Raw genomic sequence first — 21,070 nt, 5'->3', positions numbered from 1 at the left:
AATAGGACTCTCATTGGCTCTCCCCATTGCTTGGCCCCTTATTGGTCACCCTGCTGCATATAAGCTAAGGAAGTTGATGAAATAAACGGATGAAGCTTTAACACCATACCAGGCTGATTGTAGTTCTTGCGGGCCGAGGGCGACAGACCTCTCCACCAAAACCTGGCAAGCCAGAAAGGGCTGGCAAAATATGTTCAGGACAATATATAAGAAGACCATGCAAACAAGAATAATTTATACAGGAAAGCTGACATTCAAAATGGATAGAGAGATAAAGATCTTCCAAGACTGACAAGGTTTAAAAGGGTGTATGACCACCAAACTGACACTACAAGAAATATTAAGGGGAAGGGTTCATAAAAGAAGAAAGGGCCCAAGTGACATAGAACAGAAATTTACAGAGACGATCTATAGAAACAAGGACTTCACAGTTAACATGAGGTCAATAAAAACTTATCTTTCAAAGATCACTCTCAATTTGAATGGCCTAAATGCTCCCAGAAAATGGAACAGGGTTGCATACTGGATAAAACAACAGGACCCGTCCATATACTGTCTAAAAGAGACACATGTGTAACCTAAAGATATATCCAGACTGAAATGAAGGGATGGATAAGCATCATTCATGCCAATGGGCCTCAAATGAAAGTTGGGGTAGTGATTCTCATATCAGATAAATTACACTTTAAGGTAAAGGCTGTAGTCAGAGACACAGAAAGACACTACATCACATCTTCCACCAAGAAGATCAAACCATCATAAATATTTATGCCCCCACTATGGGAGCAGCCATCTACTTAACCCAACTGTTAATCAAAATAGTCATACTTATATGAAAACATTAATTGTGGGGGATCTTAACACTTCACTTTCAGTAACAGACAGATCATAAAAGCAAAAAAATCAAAAAAAGAAGAGCTTTGAATGACATATTGAATCAGATGGACCTCATAGATATATACAGAACACTCCACCCTAAAACAACAGACCACACATTCTTCTTGAACACACATGGAACTTTCTCCAGGGTAGAATACATACTGGGTCACAATTCAGGACTCAATGTGTACCAAAAGATTGATATTACTCCCTGAATATTCTTAGACCACAGTGTTTTGAAACTGGAACTCAAACATAAGAAAAATTTTGGAAGGAATTAAAAAACTTGGAAGCTAAAGACCATCCTGTTTAAGAATGTTTGGATCAACCAGGAAATCAAAGAAGAACTTAAAGAATTCATGGAAACCAATGAGAATAAAGACACTTTAGCCCAAAACTTATGGAATATGGCAACAGTGGTCCTGAGGGGGAAATACACAGTTATCCAAGCCTACTCAAGTACATTGAAAAATCCAGAATACACAAGTTCCCTTCATGCCCTAAATAACTGAAAAATCAACAGCAATTTACACTATCTCCCTGCACAAGAAGGGAAATAATCAATATTAGAGCAGAGAGCAATGAGTTAGAAATTAGAGGTGCAGTAGAACACATCAATAAAAGCAGAAGTTGGTTATTTGAAAGTATCAATAAGATCAATAAACCACTGGTCAACTAATACAAAAGAAAAGAGAGAGGACCCAAATTAATAAAATTATGAATGGAAGGGGAAAGATCACAAATAACACAAAGGAAATAGAAAAAATCACAATTATTATCAACAGTTATATGGCAATAACATAAGCAACCTAGAATAAATGGATGCATTCCTGGAAACCTATAAACTTCCAAGGCTGAAACAGGAAGAAATTTACAACCTGAAAAGACTAATATCTAGTAAGGAGATTGAAGCAGTGATCAAAAAACACCTACAAAACAAGAGGCCAGGACTTGATGGATTCCCTGGGGAATTCAATGAAACATTCAAAGAAGAAATAAAATCTATTCTCCTGAAGCTGTTTCCAAAAATAGAAACATAGGAAAAGTCTCCAGACTCTTTCTATGAAGGCAGCACTACCCTGTTCCACAAACAATTCAAAGACCCCATGAAAAAGGAGAATATTATACCAATATCCATGATTAATATAGACACCAAAATTCTCAACAAGATCCTAGCTAATAGTATCCAGCAGTACATTAAAAAAATTATCCACCATGACCTGATGAGATTCATCCCTCGGTACAAGGGTGGTTCAACATTCACAAATTAATCAGTGTGAAAGAACAGATCAATAAAAGAGGAAATGGAACCATTTGGTCTTCTCAAGTGATGCAGAAAAAGCTTTTAACAAAATACAGCATCTTTTCCTGATTAAAACTCACCAAAGTACAGAGCTAGAGGGAATATTCTTCAACTTCATAAGACCCACCAGTGAAAAATCCACAGAAAATCTAATTCTCAATGGAGAAAAGCTAACAGCCTTCCCTTTGAGATCAGGAAGACAAAAAGAATGCCCACTCCGACCACTCTTGTTCAACATAGTACTAGATGTCCTAGCAACAGCAATCTGTCAAGAAAAAGCAATAAAATGTATTCAAAGTGGCTAAAAAGAAGCCAAACGTCCTCTCCTCACAGATGACATGACTTTATGTGGTAAATCCAACAGAGTCCAGCCCCCAATTACTAGAACTCATACAACAATCAGTAATATAACAGGATATAAAATCATTGTACAGTAATTAGTTTTCTTTGTATAAACTAACAATGAAACCATAGAAAGGGCAATTAGAGATTATATTCCACTTATAATAGCACCAAAAACTGTAAGATAACCTTGGAATAAACCTACCCAAAGAGGTAAAGTATCTTTACTTTAGGAAGTACAGAACACTCATGAAGGAAATTAAAGTAAACACAAAAAGATGAAAAAGCTTTCCATGCTCATGGATCAGAAGAATAAATATTGTTAACTTGTCTATGCTGCTGAGAGCAACCTATAGCTTCAGTGCCATATGGAACAACAAAACAAAACAAAACAAAACAAACAAACAAAAAAACCAGCAGCATTTTTCGAAGTATTGGAACAAACAATCCTGAAATTTTTCTGGAATGAGAAAAGACACAGAATCTCCAAGGAAATGTTAAAAACAAAAAAAGAAAGCTGGGGCATCAAGTAACCTGATTTCAAGCTTTAACAAAGCTGCAATCACCAAGCATGGCACTGGCACAAAAACAGACACATAGACCATTGGAATAGAGTGGAGAGTCCAGATATGGACCTGCAACCCTATGGTCAAATATCTCTGACAAAACAGGAAAAAAATATTCAGTGGATAAAAGACATTCAATAAATGATGCTGGGAAAACTAGACAGCTATGTATAGAAGAATGGAACGTGACCATTATCTTACACTATACACAAAAATAAATGAGAAATACATATCTATCAAAATCCTAGTGGAGAACATAGGAAGTAACCTCTTCGACATTGGTCACAACAACTTCTTTTAAGACATCTCTTCAAAGGCAAAGGAAACAAAAGTGAAAATGAACTGTGGGACTTCATCAAGATCAGAAGCTTCTGCACAGCAAAGGAAACAGTCAATAAAACAAAGAGGCAACCCATGGGATGGGAGAAGAGATTCGCAAATGACAATACAGACAAAGGGCTGATATCGAGGATCTATAAAGGATCTTACCTATTGAAAATTACTTTAAATATAATGAATTAAATATAAATTAATTAAATTAACTTATCAAAGGACATAGTGTGGTCATACAGATGTTTTCTTTTGTTTTTATTTGATTTGGTGGCTTCCTTTTGTTTGTTCTTTTTGTTTTGTTGTTGTTTTTGTCATACAGATTTAAAAACAAGAGGAGCAACAAGGACTATATATATGCTGCCTACAGAAGAATTATTCAACTTTAAAAAGACATACAGGGGCACCTTGATGGTTCAGTTCATTCGTTAAGTGTCTGTCTCCTGCTCAGGTCTTGATCCCAAAGCCCTTCGATCCAGCCATGCATGGAGCCCATTTCTCCATCTGTCTGTGGGCCCCCCTTGTTTATTCTCTCTCTTTCTGTCAAATAAGTAAATAATAACTCTTAAAAATAAAAATAAAGATGCATATATGTTCTTTTCCCCGTGTTTGAAGGTTGGCTGCCGTCACGAATGACACAGTAACTACCCAGACCAGGAAGTTCATGAGCAACTGAATACTTTGGCAGAAAAAAAAATGGTCATTGATGTACTTTATTCCAGAAGCCAACACTACCTAAAAGAGAAATTTGTGAGAATATAGCCAAAATGCACAAAGACTACATCAGTTATCTTTGAATTTTGATTCAGAACTCCTTTCAGTGGTGGCAAGACAACTGGCTTTGGGAAAGTTTATGATTCCTTGGATTGTGCCAAGAAAATTAAACCCCAGCATAAGAAAGAAAGAAGAAGAAAGAAAGAAAGAAAGAAAGAAAGAAAGAAAGAAAGAAAGAAAGAAAGAAAGAAAAAGAAAGAAAGAAAAAGAAAGGAAGAAAGAAAGGAAGGAAGGAAGGAAGGAAGGAAGGAAGGAAGGAAGGGAGGGAGGAAGGAAGAAAGGAAAGTGAACCTAGACATCCAGATGTAGACTTGCAAGACATGGCCTACATAAGAGGGAAAAGACCTCAAGAAAACAGCAACAGGAACACAAGAATGGAATGAAGAAACAAAATTTTAGCATTGCAAACGTCAATGATGACGTTGGCAAAAAGTGATCTGGAGATTGGACAAAGGAAGGAATAATTCTTCAGGGATTTAATCTGTCATGATTGTACAGATTTTTCTTGAAAGGATTAATAAAGTAGGAACTTTAAAAAATAGACACATGTAGTATAATAGTGAAAGGATGGATAAGGACATTTCATGAAAATAGAAACCAAAAGAGAACAGCAGTGACCATACTTATAAAAGAGAAGAGAGGCCTTAAGCCATAAATAGTAACAAAAGACAAAGGACATTATACAATGATAAAAAATGTCAATTGATCAGGAAAATATAACAATAATAAATATAGATGCATCAAACATAGAGGAGCCTAATGTATTAAAGAACTAAAAAACTGTGCAATACAGTGATATTAATGCACTTCAATACCCCAATTTAACAATAACACACAGACAGAAAATCAACAAGGGATTGTTTGACTTATTACTTGAGGCAAAATGGACATAATTGCCATAAACAAAATGTTCCATTCAATGGAAACAGAAAGATAGTTTTTAACAATTACACATGGAATATTATGGACAGATAGTATTATAGATTAAAAATCTTTATAAATTTAATAAGATTGAAGTCATATCCAATAACTTTTCTAACCACAATTGCATGAAACTAGAAATAATAGCAGGAGTAAGGCTGGAAATTTCAGATAGGTGAAAATTAACCAACAGGGGCCAGATCTCAGAACCCAAAACCAAAGGGTTCAACCAGGAACCTCTTCAAAACAATTGTAAGAGCTATGTTTTTTAGCAATGAATGTCTATATTAATTAAAAAGAAAGATATGTTGATGAATTCCCAACACTTCTTTTGTTTGCTTTGATTCTGGAGACATTTCTGGTAATAACTTGTTAAGGCCAATGCCAAAAAGGATGTTGACTGTGTTCTTGGGATTTCAATGGTTCCTGTCTCACATTTATGTCTTTCATCCATTTTGAATTTATTTTTGTGCATGGTGTAAGAATATTCTTTTGCTGCTTTCTGTCTATTTTCCCCAACCATATTATCATATGGTTTCACTTATTTGTGGAGCATAACAAATAGCATGGAAGACATGGGGAGTTAGAGAGGAGAAGGGAGTTGGGGTAAGTTGGAAGGGGAGGTGAATCATGAGAGACTATGAACTATGGACTCTGAAAAACAATCTGAGGAGTTTGAAGTGGCAGGGGAGTGGGAGGTCGGGGTACCAGGTGGTGGGTATTTTAGAGGGCACGGATTACATGGAGCAGTGGGTGTGGTAAAAAATAATGATTACTGTTATGCTGAAAATAAATAAATTAATAAAAATTAGAACTTTATTATTATCTAGCAATTCCAATTCTGGGCATATATCAAAGGAGAATGAAATCAAAATCTCAAAGATATAGCCAACCCATATTCATTGTGATTTTATACACAGCAGCCAAGATAATAAAAACAACCTAAATGTCTATCAGTGAATGACTGAATCAATGGAATGAAGAACACACAGTATATATTTGTGGTATATATATAATCTATATTATATATATTATATTTATTCAATAAAATTAGTTAATTTTATGTATTACAAGGTATTGAACATTGTTAAATGATTCAGAAACTTATTGAATCTGGAATTTTGATGCCACATTAATGAGATTTTCTGATCACATTATATAGAACCCTATGCTGTTATTTGCTTTTTCATTTAGCTAGTGAGATATATGGTAAAACCTATCCTACCAGAGTAACCTAAGTCATTGACCACTGCTACTTCATTCTTCACTTCACCTATTTGTCTTTCATCTCTTTATTTTTATCAGGGAAATTAGGTTTCCTCAAAAAGATTTTTCACATTTCTTTTTAAGTATATTGTATTTAATGATTTCACTGTATCATGAATGGCTCTCCTTTCCATTAAATTTTCTAACAGACAATTGAAGTGTGAAGAAAAGCAATTGGGCTTCTTACCTATTTTTTTCTCTACACTTTACTGACCATACGTATTGGTTTCAATATTATTTTAGCTTATTATCTTGGGTTTTCTCTGTATGAAAATGTACCTTGGGAAATAATTATATTTGCATCATCCTTTCCAATCTATGTATATTTTATTCCATTTTATCCCATTTTTCACTGACTATAGTTTCCATAACAAGGTTGGATGCTAGTAGTAATCAGGGGGAATTCCTGCCTTTTTTTCTGACTTTTAGACAATTCCTTCATTAATTAATTAGTTAATACAATGGGTATTACTTGTTTCTGCTACATTCTCATTGCCATATCAATAAAGATTTCAATTTCTAGTAAAAAATAAATAAAATGATTACCTTATTAAATGTAGTGTAGTTTTTGTTAAGATAAAAGCATTTGAATTAGTTCTTCATAGAAACCTTATTTGCTTACAATATTCTTAAAGATGAAATGATAACAGATTTATAATTATAAATCTGTGTGTGAATGTAAAACAAGATACAACTGTTAGGATTCATTTATTAATACTATGTGTTTGCTTCTAGCAAAGGGTCATCACTTTTGTTTTTTTCACAATTAATGTGTATATATATATATATATATATATTTTGTTGTTGTTTATATATTTCTCACTTCAGTAACAAAGGTTTCAAAAAGTGATAAAAAGTGGATATTTCAAGTGGAGTTTGGAAATTATTTTTAGTTGTTTTTTTTTATAAATTAATTTATTTATTTTCAGAAAACAATATTCATTATTTTTTTTCACCACACCCAGTGCTCCATGCAATCCGTGCCCTCCATAATACCCACCACCTGGTACCCCAACCTCCCACACCCATGCCACTTCAAACCCCTCAGATTGTTTTTCAGAGTCCATAGTATCTCATGGTTCACCTCCCCTTCCAATTTCTCCCAACTCCATTCTCCTCTCTAACAACCCTGTCCTCCATGCTTTTTGTTATGCTTCTAAAATAAGTGAGACAATATGATAATTGACGCTCTCTGCTTGACTTATTTCACTCAGCATAATCTCTTCCAGTCTCGTCCATGTTGCTACAAAAGTTGGGTATTCTTCCTTTCTGATGGAGGTATAATGCTACATAGTGTATAAGGACCACATCATCCTTATCCATTCGTCCATTGAAGAAGATCTTGGTTCTTTCCATAGTTTGGCGACTGTGGCCATTGCTGCTATAAACATTGGGGTACAGATGGCCCTTCTTTTAACCACATCTGTATCTTTGGGGTAAATACCCAGGAGTGCAACTACAGGGTCATAGGGAAGTTCTATTTTTAATTTCTTGAGGAATCTTCACACTGTTCTCCAAATAGGCTGCACCAACTTGCATTCCCACCAACAGTGGAAGAGGGATCCCCTTTCTCCACATCCTCTCCAACACATGTTGTTTTCTGTTTTATTAATTTTGGCCATTATAACTGGTGTAAGGTGATATCTCAATGTGGTTTTAATTTGAATCTCCCTGAGGACTAGTGATGATGAACATTTTTTCATGTATCTGATAGCCATTTGTATGTCTTGATTAGAGAAGTGTCTGTTCATATCTTCTGCCCATTTTTTGATGTTTGCCTGTTTCATGTGTGTTTAGTTTGAGGAGTTCATTATAGATCTTGGATATCAACCTTTTGTCTGTACTCTCATTTGCAAATATCTTCTCCCATTCCGTGGGTTGCCTCTTTGTTTTTTTGACTGTTTCCTTTGCTGTGCAGAAGCTTTTGATTTTTTTTAATTTTATTTTTTCAATGTTCCAAATCCATCATTTATGCACCACACCCAATGCTTCTTGGAATACATGCCCTACTTAATACCAACCACCAGGTTCACCTAACCACTCACCCCTCTTACCTCCAAAACCCTAAGTTTGTTTCTCAGAGTCCATAGTCTCTCATGGTTTATTTTTAAAAACTTGCAAGTGAGGACAGAGTGATGCATGAAGTTGCATTGGTTTGAGATTTAATATATTTCTGATATTCTGTTTCCCAAACTCCTTTTAAATTAAGCTTGAAAGGGAGCAAGAATAGAAATTGCCTCTGCCCGCTAGACTGTTTTTCATCCTTCTCTACATCACTTTCACTGTACATAAGTGTAGCCCTCTTGCTCAGATACTCACAATAAAAACATAAATAAAAGATACAAGAGTACTAGGGCAAGGATGCAGTTGATGTATGGCAATTATCACATGCAGTACTTGCTCATATCATTGTGCCAGAAAATGTGGATTGTGGATTTCAAAAATGAAATGTTTACACTACTTAGAACCCACACTAATAAAACTGAATGCTTTATTAAATACCTTTTAATGAATGTTATTCTTAGGAATATTATTAACTAACTAGTGTTCAATGCATGGAGTATGTTGAATGTATTACAAAATGAATTACTATATTAAATACATATTTAATAATATAAATAATTCACACTTAAATATTAAGTAATAAAGATACATTCATTGATTTTTTTTCTGTTCTACTGAAATACAATTGATTTAATTGTACCATTCTTTGGTTTACCACAGAAAATTTTGATATATTTACATATTGTAAAATGATTTTCACAATATTTCATTATGACCTATCACCATTCATAGTTACAATTTATATTCTTACCATGAGAACTTCTAAAACCTAATCTTTTACTAACTTCTTTATATACAATAAGACATTATTAACTATAGTTATCATGATGTTGATTATATTGCAGTACTTACGTATTTTTAACTTATGTATCTTATAAATAGAAGTTTTTGTGTTTTTCACACCTACACCCACTTTGCATATATTTTTTATGAATTTTTGACAACTGTTGCAATATTGGCATTATAATTTTTACTGTTTAATAAGATAAAAATGATAAATAGATACCATAAAATGTTACTGTAGTGTAAAAGTCAATTTTTAAAGCTACTTAGAATTTTAGTAGGAAGGAAAAATACATTTTTAGATGTATGTATGTATAAAGCAAATGCCTATAAAATTTGTTTATTATCAGCAGGGTTTTGGGAATATCCACTTTCCACTCTTAATGGATACAAACATTGATTTTCTTTCCAGACACATAAATAATGGATAACATTAAGTATTGAATATTTAGAAAACACAAGAATTTTTCTTATTATCTTTAATGGAGAAAGTTATTTTAGAGCATATTTCTCATTACCTCCAGAACATATTTATTCCTAAAGCTATAGATGATAAGGTTCAGTGTGCATGTGAGGATGATATAGAATATTGCTAAATATTTGTCCTGGACTAGAATGTGTGTTGGGGGCCTCCTGCCTAGAAGGGGTCAACCCAATAGAGCAACAGTTCTTGGTAACCTCTTCAACCGAGGACATTCACAGGTGGCAAGCTAGAGTGCTACCGTGTCTCCCTGGTGATTGTTATGAGAACATTGTGAGGTTTGGCTTGTTGCCATTGCAGCTGCTGTCTCAAGACTAAGCTAATAAGGCTCCTGTGTTTTGTGAATATTGAGTTATGGTCCAAGTGTCCAAACCACGAAGGTCCAGGCTGTCTGATACCTCTGCATGGCCAGCTACTCTCAGGCCAAAATAGAAACTAACACCAGATGTACAGGAGGTGATTCCCTTACTGTGTGGTATAAATCAGAACTCTGCAAAATAAACTTTGGCACTATTGGATAGACATCCTCCTTGGTGCTCCTCCTGCCCCCATCTCTTTGTCTCTTAATTTCTTTTCACCATCCTCTTACCCTCACATTCCTGGTCGATTTGTCATGCCGGCTGCAACAAATGTGGTATGATTTGGGTCTCATGTATGTGAAAATAAATGACCCATAGTACATTGTGACCAAAATCATGTGGAAGGAACAGGTAGAAAATTACTTTTTCGGTGCTTCTGGTGATTTCATTTGAAGGATAGTAAGGAGAATTTAGACATAAGAAGCAAAGATTAAGGAGACAAGGGTAAACAGAAAAAAATATGGCACTTACATAAGCTCCTCATTGTGTCCACACAGGACTTCAACATGGCAGGTACTTCACAGAAAAGGTGATCGATGACTCTTGAGTCACAGGAGGGAAAGTGGGTGGCATAAGCTGTGAGGACTATGGAGTTGACAGTGCCAACAAGTCAGGACCCTCCAGCCATGAGGATACAGACATAGTCACTCATAAAAATTGGATAATGCAGTAGATAATAGATGACTACATAGCAGTCATAAGTCATTGCTTCCAGGAGAAGACACTGACCACCCAGGAGGGTGAGGTATAGAAATATCTGGAAGCCACAACCTGCAAATGAAATAGTTCTGTTGCCTGACATTTTTGGAATAATATTGGAAATATGCAAAATGTCCATGAAAGACAGATGGCTGAGCAGGAAATACATTGGAGTGTGGAGTCTTGAGTTCCTGTGGATAAGGAGGATCATGACTGTGTTTTATGTAATAGCCATAATAAAAAAAAATGATTAATATAAAGGAGAACAAAACTGGACTTGAATGCAAAGAAGAAAAGAATCCTAAAAGAATGAAATCACTGGTGGAACTGTGATTCTCATGCTCCATCATGAATAACACATTTTCCCCCTAAATTAGAAAAAAAAAAAAAGCTAAAATGCAGTAGTAGTGCAAATCTCAAACTCATTTATATTTAGAAACATAATAAAATGAGAGTGATGAATATTTTGCAATTAAAATGAATAGATTCTCAACCAACTTTTGAAATGGGCTTGTTTTACAACATGGCCATTTATTTGTTTGAATCAACTGATGATATTCGGTATATCAAGTAAGCTGTTAGCTCCATGTAATCTCAGAGTCTTATTTCCATATTGATAAGTCAAATTCAGTGTTTTGTCAAATGTCACCATTTAAAAGAGACCAACCCCTGAACAGCATACTTAAAATCTCATTATCCCCTCCCCTAAACTATTGTCCTATCCTTTGATGTATCTTGCAAATAACTTTCCATCCTTTACATGTAAAATAAACTTATGAGCTATATTTATTATTTATTGGAATTCTCACTGACTGGAACTTGATCTTCACAAGTGGAAATTCTTGTTTTGACCCCTGTGTAAACTGAATGGCTAAAATAATGCCTGGTTCATAATGGTTACTCAGTAATATATTTTAAATGCATGAATAAATTAATAGTTTATGGAACTCACTTTTCTGTCTCATTTTTTATTTGTATAAAGCTTAAAAAATGAAAGGTATTATTTCTAAATCTTTCTAAAGTAGTAAGTAGTAAAATGCTGTAAAATCATCATAATGTGTATCTATAATTTGAATAGGAGTATTAAAATCAAAATTTCATTCATTAAAATATGACTATATTTTACATTGGTCAGGTTTATTAAATTCTAGAAATTGAATTAGGCTTTATCAATACTTTATATAGGGAATCATAGTTTTTTCCTAAATAATAATATTTATATGTGGATAGTGGCTTTTTAACTGTTCCCTTCCTTTCCTATTATGTGCACATACTGCATATGTATGATTTATCCCTCAATAAATAGATATACACACTTACATACTTACAGACACACACACACACACAAACACACACAAGTACAATTTAGGAAAACACTGCTGCAGATCATGAAAAATAAATAACATAAAACAAGTCATTTATTATCTTTTAGTACTACTCATAAGTGTAATTTTATAAATGAAATCTGTTTTGGTTTTCAGTTTAGGGATGCAAATGTGCAAATATGTCCCGGATAAAATACAAATAATTTTTCTTTTTCTTTTTTATTTTATTTTACTGAAATCAAGATTTTTTATTATGAAATAAAACGAATTGTATTTTGATACCCTGGAATGTGAACACTGTTTTGCAATAATGTTAGGAATATTTAAAGATTAACATTTGAATGAAGTTGCAGATATATGCATGTATAAGTAGTTCTGTATTTCCTGGTTTGACCTAAAACTCAGTAAAATTTGGTATGGACATAAATTGAGATTTAAGTGCAGTGATGTCTTCCAAGAGCTGGTAAGTAATTCTCTAAAATCTGTGAATATTACTGAAAACTCAGATTCAATATATCATTATCTAAAGTCATTGACTTTTTCCCACGGCCAAAAATATCATTATCATCATCATAATTTTTTCATTCTCATTTTCTTTTTCAAATTAATGTTTTACTTTGTTACATTCATTCTTATTTAAAAAAAATCCATACCCTATTTATTTTAAGGAAGGATGGGTAATGTCTATTTTCTATGGAATCCCCATTACATAGCAGACCCTGGCCTGTTGTGTGTTCTCAATAAATTCTTATTAAGGTAATTTTAACTATGGACTCTGTTATCAAAACTTTTCTACAATACATCAATTTTCTTGTTTATAAGTGTTCGTCCTCACCACAAGAATGTTTATATTTTTGTTTTCAGATATTAAAGACCTTCATAATTATTATTAACTCCATAATTTCTTCATCATTTTACATCTACTAGGTTTTTTCCACTTTCATAAAGTTCAGGGACATCTGCAACCATTCTTTTTTTTTTAAGATTTTATTTATTTATTTGACAGACAGAGATCACAAGTAGGCAGAGAGGCAAGCAGAGAACGAGGAGTAAGCAGGCTCCCTGCTGAGTCCAGATAACCCGATGTGGGGCTGAATCCCAGGACCCTGGGATCATAACCTGAGCCGAAGGCAGAAGCATTAACCCACTGAGCCGCCCAGGGACCCCTGCAACCATTCTTTAGGACATTTTACCTAACCAGTTAATCAGGAACCTAGTATTTCCTCCCAAGATGCTACAATAATGGATAAAAGTACATCTTCTATGCCATCCACAATGTTCAATGAAATATATTTTTGAATCCAAAATGGTATGCTCTAGTGGTGAGTTTCCTAAAACTAAGTTGAAAACTTAGGAAACACATGATACATATCATGTAAACACTTCCAAATATGTATAACCTTTATCAAAAAATAACTTATTCTTTCCACATAGCATCAAATGTTCTTTGTTTAATAATGCTAAATTTAAGGGGATGTAACATTCAGTTTACACCCTCCTATCACCTAGAAGTTAACACTGTTATATCTCAATCTTTCCTCTCAGGTAAAAGATAGGTTTTCATTCCATTATTCAGTGAATGTTCAAATAATCTTTACTATTTCACAATTATCAAGATTTTCAAAGTGAGCTATGTAGCTATTAATTTTGATTTAACTAGATCCAAAGTATATTTTTAATTTCTCTATGAAATCTTGCAGTATGGGGACACCTGGGTGGTTCATTTGGTTACTCCCCTGCCTTTGGCAAAGGTCCTGATCTCAGGGTCCTGGGATCAAGTCCCACATCGGACTCCTTGCTTCTCCTCTGCCTGCTTCTCTCTCTGCTTCTGTCTGCCAATCTTCCTCCTGGTGCTCTCTCTCTCTCTCTGACAAATAAATAAATAAAATATGTAAAAAAGTTATTAAGTATGAAAATAAATCATTCAGTATGATTCCTTAAATTTATATGAGGGAAATTTACATTTAAATAGAAATAATTTATCCAATAATACCAGTAAAACTTTACATTTATTTAATTATTTATATAATTCTCCCCTAATCTTTTTAAAGATTTTATTTATTCATTTATTCATTTATTTATTTATGTCTTTATTTATTTATTTATTTATTTTTCAGAGAGAGAGATGGACATAGAGGGACAGGGAGATGCAGTCTCCCTGCTGAGCAGAGAGCCCAATGCAGGGCTAAACCCCATGACCCTGAGATCATGACCTTAGCCAAAGACAGATGTTTAACTCACTGAGCACTGAGGTACCCATCCCATACATCTGTCTATTAAAATTTCAACTGTAAAATAAAAGACAAATGCAGCAATCATTTCTTCCTGCAAAATGTTTATTTTAAAAAGTAATTGATACTGTAATCCTGAGGAACATTAAGTATGCACTTATAAATTACACTAAAATACAATGCTACTTTTATTTCTAGATATATTCTAAAGAACTAAAACATCAATGACCCAATTGATATGGTAATTATACAGTCTATGATAAAAATTCAAACGTCATGGGTGCCTGGGTGGCTCAGTTGTTTACTCGACTGACTTTGGCTCAGGTTATGATCTCAGGATCCTGGGATCTAGCCCTGCATTTGGCTCTCTGCTCAGTGGGGAGCCTGATTCTCCCTCTCCCTCTGCTGCTCTGCCTGCTTGTGTCTCTTGCTCTCTCTGTCAAATAAATAAAAAAAATCTTTTAAAAAATATCAAATGTCAGATTTCCATAATGATGAGCAAATGATTCCAACTAAGATGTAGCTACTGAGAATTCAGTTTTATAGAATTTCATAGAATAAGCAGAAGTCTGGCAATGTATTTCTCTAAATATGGATGGAATAAAATCATTATTTATTTGAAGAAATTGACATGGAAAATGCATATCATAAATGTATGCTAGACATTACTTTGCCTAGGGTTGGGTATGCTACTGATCCAAATAATTATATTAATAAAGTAGAAATATAAGCTAAAAACTTATGCAATTTGAAGAAATAAAATAGAAAATGTAATGCAAATACAGTTTCTTTAAAATACTATATATTGGGGCACCTGGGTGGCTCAGTGGGTTAAAGCCTCTGCCTTTGGCTCAGATCATGATCCCAGCATCATGGGATCAGGCCCTGTATTGGGCTCTCTGTTCAGCAGGGAGCTTGCTTCCCTCCCTCTCTCTGCTTGCCTCTATGCCTACTTGTGATCTCTGTCAAATAAATAAAATCATTATATATAAACATATTTATTTTTTCCATGTTATGTCCTTTATTTTTTTTTTAATTTTTATTAACATATAATGTATTATTAGCCCCAGGGGTACAGCTCTGTACCAGAGCTGAATCACCAGGTTTATACACTTCACAGCACTCACCATAGCACATATCCTCCCCAATTTGCATAACCCAACCACCCTCTCGCTCCCCCCTCCCCCCAAAAACCCTCAGTTTGTCTTGTTAGATTAAGAGTCTCTTATGGTTTGTCCCCATCCTGATCCCATCTTGTTTCATTTTTTCCTTCCTTCCCCCCTACACCCCCCATGTAGCCTGTCAAATTCTTCATATCAGGGAGATTATATGATGATTCTTTTTCTCTGATTGATTTATTTCACTCAGCATAATATCCTCTTGTTCCATCCACATTGTTGCAAAAGGCAAGATTTCATTTTTGATGGCTGCTTAGTATTCCATTATGTGTGTATGTGTGTGTGTGTGTGTGTGTATCTTCTTAATCCATTCATCTGTTAATGGACATCTAGGTTCTCCATATTATGTCTTATTGTAATAGAACACATAGATTAGACACAAAAGTCTATCTAAAATTAGTATTTATCAAATCAGTAAGATAATGGTACTTGCCTCAAAAGGCTGTTTTGACAAGTAAGTGAAGCAACACATTATAACACACACACACACACACACACCCCCATAAAACAAAGCTTAACACTTAGTAGTTACACAGAAGTAATGATTATTACTGTTGTTGTGATTATTATTCTTTCTGAAATTACTATATTAGTATTTCTATCATTGTTTATTATTAATTTCATTGTTTTATGATTATTTATTTATAGATAATATATATAGAGAGAAAGAAAGATTCAGGATATGAGAGTATATAAATGAGTTAAGAACTGCAATTCAATGCTTTGAATCAGAAGTATATTGTGCACTAGGTGCCTGGTGAAATTGCTCCCTGAGGTTCTCTGAGGGAAAAGGAAATGCAGTATGTTGAATGACAATGTGTGGTTTGCTTCCCACCCATATACACACATACAGGCATGTGTGAGAGAGCAAAGTAATGGTCCTTACTATAAAACACATCAGCTGAGTTACTCAAAGTTGCATATCTACTGGACACTTGACCTTATAATTAACTATTTTTTGTCCTTTTGACCTTTCAGGACACCAAATCATCCACCAAAAATATTATTTCATGGCTACCTTATATATATTTGTTCTTGCTGTCATGTCAGTGTAAGGGATTCTTGTGAGGATTGTTTCAGTGATATCAAATCCATCATGCCTAAAAAGAAACTTCCAAAGTCCTCTGAAGCATGTGGTACAATTGGTACCACAATTTATAATAGCCCAAGCCAGAAATCAGAAAAAAAAAATTATCCCAAATTTCCTTTATCTCTGCACTCTTCCATATAAAAATCACTATTGTCCTACCTTCTCTCCCTACATAATCGCCACACCTTTGGTTATTCCTCCTCTTGCTGCTACATTCCATGTGTTGTCGTGGTCATTCTAAACATCTATTCTGTCCTATGTCAGTAGAATGTCTTTATCTGTATGGGTTTAGTAACATCTACACAGGATCAGACACTTCACAGCTTTTCTAGAAGTCAGAAGAGTGTGGCTAATGAAGTAAATTTCAGAAAATGACAATGGAAGTGTTTTGGGACTGGAATATCACATTCTTCTAATTTTTATTCTGTGAGTTTCACCTATATGTAATGATGTGTGGTCCTGATTCTTTCTGCAAGAGCTGTACAGAAAATAAAACCCAGGAATTTAGGAACAAAACGTGTCAGTTACCAGGCAATATATTCATCATGATAATATGTGAATATTAATGAAAAATAACTCACCAAATTTTCAAAAGAATAATTTGGAACGAGAAAAGGCAAGAGGCTGTCCTGTGAGATGTTATTGCTATCCTTAACATTCATATTGGGTCTTATATTTTGGGTATAATGGATCTAGGATAAATCCAGTGTGTTTTATTCAAAATGCCTAACACATAGTTTTATGACATAGAAGTACAAAAGATTATACAACATTGTAATAATAATTCAAATAAATGTCTGCCTTCAATATCTTCCTTTATGAATAGATCTTTTGTGTAGTCAAGTTTATTCTTTCTGGAGCACTGTTTTGAGTATGCAGATAATCTTCTAGGTTACACAATATGCAAATTCTATTAAATTTGCATTAAAAATAGTAAAATAACCAAACAAACAAACAAAGAAAAACAAAGACTTTGTTTTTGGGAATTTATCTCTAGTTCCCATTTCCATTGAATCTATTTATATTTCCATGACATTGTCTTTCCTGCATCTTTTCCAAACCTGTATTTTTTCTTACACATAAACAGTCATTCCCACCATTTCTAAGGTCTTTGAAGCCTTCCCATATCTAGGGTTTGATGTAAAAATATCCTTCCTTCTTTCTTATCTTTCTTGTGTAGAATTGGGTAACTCTGTCAGTGTATCCTGTATCATCTAAAGCTGCAATAAGTTTATGTTTGCTCTACATACTTTGAATGTGACCTGCTGATTCTTTCCTGACCTGGCCTCCAATGTCTCCCAAAGGTATTCTTCTCTGGCTTCATTAAACTTTACCAATTTCACACTACATAGGACAGAACATTGGTGAGTTCTTTCACATCTAACACACTTGTCTGACTGGCTTCCCACAAGATACCAGCAAGCCCTTTCTTATTGGTGCCAAGCAATTGCTAACACCATTTGTGTGTCTGTTGCAATGTCACAGATGACCAGGATGACCGAGAGGCATGGGGTTATGCCCCATACTGGAATTTGCTTCAAAGCGGCTGAGAGTTTGCCAGTATGCATGGGATAAATAATTTGGAAGGACAAAAGAAGAAGGGAGGACACCTACTAAGGTCAATTCCTGTATTATGTAGCTTCTGGAGGTTAAAGTAGCCATCCTCTGATGGGTGACATAAGTCTCTTGTGTTTTCAGAGGAGAGCTGGCAAGAGAACATGAAGAAATCATTTGTGTGAAGTAGAGTGGGGACACTGGGACAGACAAGAATTCTTTATCTACTGTAGAAAAAATCCTGGTGTGAAAGGGAGAAGGGAGTTCAGATTGAATAAATTCAGACTTAAGTATTTCAGATTGATTGAATAAAGTGAGATGAAAAATTTGTTAAAAAAAAAAAAAGGCCTACATTTCTGAACCCTTTCCCATTACGCATTTTCTTCTGAGCATATTTTATACCCATTTGGGGGGCCCTGAGAGCTCACTATTGGTTAAAGGAACTGTGCATGGCCTGTCTCTTATATCAGAAGTTCAAGGAAGGCCACTAGGGCAATTTCATTACTGCAGCATTGACAGTCTCCTGGATGTTTCCAGAGTGAATGAATGAACCTACTTATCTCGTATACAGCCTACTGTGGAAAGATACATAAAAAGATGAAGTTGTTTTATATAAGTAATAATACTTATTTTTATTCTTGATAGGTCCATAAGTCAATTAAATGATAATAAACTAAATATAAAAGTAAACATAACAAAACAGTTAATTTACTGGTCTTACATATAATTATGATGACAGCTATATTAATTAATATTTTTTGAATATCAGAGAAGATTTAAAGTGTCTAGAATTGGTTAACATCTTATAGTTGTTAATTATCACTGAAAATATATGTGGTCCTACAAGATCAGACAACATACCCAAGTTATCTGACTTAACCAAGGATTCAAGTCCTGAAGTTCTGGTGTCAGAATTCATGTTCCAATGTAAACACAATCTCCCTTAGAAATTCTTACCTATTTAAACCCAACATAGGGGCTTCACTGAAAATATCCTGTTCTTTAAGAAGGGAAAGATGTTTAAGTCGCATGGGTTTGTGTGTTGTGTGTCTATGAGGGATGTTGTGAATGCCCAGTCCTCCTTTCACAACTGCCCTTTCCTAACTGCAAGCTGTCTAAAAGCAGACAACTGAATTAAGATCTCCGTGAAAGAGAACCATGAAGTTTTGTGTTAATACATTTAACTCCCTTTTTCAAATGTGAGAACACTGCATATACCTCATCAGGTTATACCTCATCAGGTTATTGTAATCATTAAAATAAGAATATGAAAGTGAAGTGTTAAGCAAAATGAACAAAGTAATTAATTAATGAAAGACATTTCATGTTTACTTTTATTGTTATTTCTATTAATTTTATGATGATAAACTATTTTTATTCCATCCCAATGAAGGTTTAACTAATTCAATTTATTTATCTTAAAATAACTAAATAAATAAAATATTTAATGAAATCACACTTCGATCAAAGTATGAGTATATTGAGGATAACAAAGTTTAGATATAATAAAATGGTTGAAGTCAATTAAAAATGCTGAAGCATGAAAAAAAGAAATATATATATATACATATATATGTATATATGTATATATATATATAAGAATTGTTGGAGAGAGGAGTCAAGATGGTGGAGAAGTAGCAGGCTGAGACTACTTCAGGTAGCAGGAGATCAGCTAGATAGCTTATCTAAAGATTGCAAATGTTAGGGTCCGTGATGAAAGGAACGAGACTGATACAAAGTGAAGGTCAAACAAAACTTTATTTCGCGCCAAGCATCAAGAATCAAACTGACCGGTCAGGGTTATCTCTTACGAAAAGGCGACGACAATGATCCCGACGAGGTCACTCCCAAGAAGGCCGCTCTGGAGGAGGCTGCTCTAGATGAGGGTGCTCCACAGATGAGGCTGCTCCATGACTGGAGCCACTCCCAAGAAGATGCCACTCCAGACAAGGCCACTCCCAGGATGAGGCCGCTGCTCGATGAGGTTGCTCCCCAGACAAGGCTGCTCCCAAGAAGGGGCCATTCTGGACAAGACCGCTGACCGCTGGACCACTGGCCTCTCGCAACCGCTGACCGCTGGACCGCTGGCGTCTCAGGACCACTGGTGTCCAGGGGCTGCAGGCATCGAGACCGCTGACTGTTGGACTGCTGGACCGCTGGTGTCTTGGGACCACTGGCGTCCAGGGGCTGCAGGCGTCAGGACTGCTGACCACTGGAAAACTGGCGTCTTGGGACCGCTGGTGTCTAGGGGCTGCAGGAGTTGGGACCGCTGACCGCTGGACCGCTGGACCGCTGGTGTCTCTGGACTGCTGGCATCCAGGGGCTGCAGGCATCGGGACCACTGACCTCTGGATCACTGGCGTCTTTGGACAGCTGGCGTCCAGGGGCTGCAGGCGTCAGGAGGCTGCAGGCGGCTGCTCGGGCCGCCGGAGGTGGGACCTCCAAAGGCTGGATCACAGGTGGCTGGAGGCTGTAGGTGGCTGGAGACTGCCAGAGGAGGGACCGCCGGTGGCAGGACTGCTGGCGATGGTTATAGCTCTTACAAGAGCTGTTACAGCTCTTCTGCTCCTCTGACTCTTCACTCCCACAGACTCTTCCACTCCCGCAGACTCTTCCTTCTGCTCCCGCAGCAGACAGATTTCCTGCTCCCCTGACAGCCTCGCACACCAACCTTTATGGGGTTGGTTGAGCACCACCCCTCCACAGGTGGCCAATCTGATCTCAATTCACCCTAGTGGATATACAGGCTCCCCACCGTTTGGACATCTCCACCTGGCCTGCCACGCCCCTACATCCGGGGTCCACAAGCAAGTTCCTCTGGGAGGGGCAGGCCCTTACATTCCCCCCCTTTTCTTTGGAGATTAGTCAAATCCTTGACTTTTCAGATAGTCCTATCTTATATTGAGCATATAAGACTAACATTTT

General features: G+C 35.5%; 1 pseudogene; it reads right to left on the bottom strand.

Annotated features, from left to right (window-relative positions):
* Positions 1 to 298: 298 nt before the first annotated feature.
* Positions 299 to 11,114, bottom strand: LOC123388869 (annotated as a pseudogene).
* Between the last annotated feature and the right edge of the window lie 9,956 nt (positions 11,115 to 21,070).

Source organism: Mustela putorius, unplaced genomic scaffold, assembly GCF_011764305.1.
Source record: "Mustela putorius furo isolate JIRA1106 unplaced genomic scaffold, ASM1176430v1.1 tig00003914_pilon_pilon_pilon, whole genome shotgun sequence".
NCBI classification, from domain to species: Eukaryota; Metazoa; Chordata; class Mammalia; order Carnivora; family Mustelidae; genus Mustela; species Mustela putorius.
The sequence above is the reverse complement of the archived record's forward strand: the minus strand, read 5'-3'. Positions and strand labels throughout refer to the sequence as shown.